This window comes from Mytilus trossulus, unplaced genomic scaffold (genome assembly GCF_036588685.1).
Source record: "Mytilus trossulus isolate FHL-02 unplaced genomic scaffold, PNRI_Mtr1.1.1.hap1 h1tg000964l__unscaffolded, whole genome shotgun sequence".
In the NCBI taxonomy this organism is placed as follows: Eukaryota; Metazoa; Mollusca; class Bivalvia; order Mytilida; family Mytilidae; genus Mytilus; species Mytilus trossulus.
In genome coordinates this window covers 5,049-7,500 of record NW_026963575.1, presented here as the reverse complement: position 1 = coordinate 7,500, position 2,452 = coordinate 5,049, and positions in this window count along the sequence as shown.

The following is a 2,452-nucleotide window of genomic DNA, read 5'->3' as shown; positions in this document are numbered from 1 at the left end:
CGTGGGGTCGCACGTTAGACGCGGACAGGCTACCGCGGGTCTCTCGATCGTCCAGGCCGGCAAAGTATACCCTCGGTAAAAAATTTTTACGAGGGTGAAATGTTCATCGTGGGGTCGCACGTTAGACGCGGACAGGCTACCGCGGGTCTCTCGATCGTCCAGGCCGGCAAACTATACCCTCGGTAAAAAAATTTTACGAGGGTGAAATGTTCATCGTGGGGTCGCACGTTAGACGCGGACAGGCTACCGCGGGTCTCTCTCGATCGTCCAGGCCGGCAAAGTATACCCTCGGTAAAAAAATTTTACGAGGGTGAAATGTTCATCGTGGGGTCGCACGTTAGACGCGGACAGGCTACCGCGGGTCTCTCGACCATCGAGGCCGTCTAACTATACCCTCGGTAAAAAAAAATTACGAGGGTGAAATTTTCATCGGGAAGCCGCACGTTAGACGCGGACAGGCTACCGCGGGTCTCTCGACCATCGAGGCCGTCTGACTATACCCTCGGTAAAAAAAAAAATTACAAGGCTGAAATTTTCATCGGGAAGCCGTACGTTAGACGCAGGCCAGCTACTGCGGGTCTCTCGATCGTCCAGGCCGGCAAAGTATACCCTCGGTAAAAAAATTTTACGAGGGTGAAATGTTCATCGTGGTGTCGCACGTTAGACGCGGACAGGCTACCGCGGGTCTCTCGACCATCGAGGCCGTCTAACTATACCCTCGGTAAAAAAAAAATTACGAGGGTGAAATTTTCATCGGGAAGCCGCACGTTAGACGCGGACAGGCTACCGCGGGTCTCTCGACCATCGAGGCCGTCTGACTATACCCTCGGTAAAAAAAAAATTACAAGGCTGAAATTTTCATCGGGAAGCCGTACGTTAGACGCAGGCCAGCTACTGCGGGTCTCTCGACCATCGAGGCCGTCTAACTATACCCTCGGTAAAAAAAATTTACAAGGCTGAACTGTTCATCGAGAAGCCGTACGTTAGACGCAGGCAGGCTACCGCGGGTCTCTCGACCATCCATCGAAGCCGTCTGACTGTACCCTCGGTAAAAAAAATTTTACAAGGCTGAAATGTTCATCGAGAAGCCGTACGTTAGACGCAGGCAGGCTACCGCGGGTCTCTCGACCATCGAAGCCTTCAAACTATACCCTCGGTAAAATTTTTTTACAAGGGTGAAATTTTCATCGAGAAGCCGTACGTTAGACGCAGGCAGGCTACCGCGGGTCTCTCGACCATCGAAGCCTTCAAACTATACCCTCGGTAAAAATTTTTTACAAGGGTGAACTGTTCATCGAGAAGCCGTACGTTAGACGCAGGCAGGCTACCGCGGGTCTCTCGACCATCCATCGAAGCCGTCTGACTGTACCCTCGGTAAAAAAAATTTTACAAGGCTGAAATGTTCATCGAGAAGCCGTACGTTAGACGCAGGCAGGCTACCGCGGGTCTCTCGACCATCGAAGCCTTCAAACTATACCCTCGGTAAAATTTTTTTACAAGGGTGAAATTTTCATCGAGAAGCCGTACGTTAGACGCAGGCAGGCTACCGCGGGTCTCTCGACCATCGAAGCCTTCAAACTATACCCTCGGTAAAAATTTTTTACAAGGGTGAACTGTTCATCGAGAAGCCGTACGTTAGACGCAGGCAGGCTACCGCGGGTCTCTCGACCATCGAAGCCTTCAAACTATACCCTCGGTAAAAATTTTTTACAAGGGTGAACTGTTCATCGAGAAGCCGTACGTTAGACGCAGGCAGGCTACCGCGGGTCTCTCGACCATCCATCGAAGCCGTCTGACTGTACCCTCGGTAAAAAAAATTTTACAAGGCTGAAATGTTCATCGAGAAGCCGTACGTTAGACGCAGGCAGGCTACCGCGGGTCTCTCGACCATCGAAGCCTTCAAACTATACCCTCGGTAAAAATTTTTTACAAGGGTGAACTGTTCATCGAGAAGCCGTACGTTAGACGCAGGCAGGCTACCGCGGGTCTCTCGACCATCCATCGAAGCCGTCTGACTGTACCCTCGGTAAAAAAAAATTTTACAAGGCTGAAATGTTCATCGAGAAGCCGTACGTTAGACGCAGGCAGGCTACCGCGGGTCTCTCGACCATCGAAGCCGTCTAACTGTACCCTCGGTAAAAAAAATTTACAAGGCTGAAATGTTCATCGGGAAGCCGTCCGTTAGACGCAGGCAGACTACCGCGGGTCTCTCGACCATCGAAGCCGTCTAACTGTACCCTCGGTAAAAAATTTTTACAAGGCTGAAATGTTCATCGGAAAGCCGCACGTTAGACGAGGCAGGCTACCGCGGGTCTCTCGACCATCCATCGAAGCCGTCTGACTGTACCCTCGGTAAAAAAATTTTACAAGGCTGAAAGGTTCATCGGAAAGCCGCACGTTAGATGCGGACAGGCTACCGCGGGTCTCTCGACCATCCATCGAAGCCGTCTGA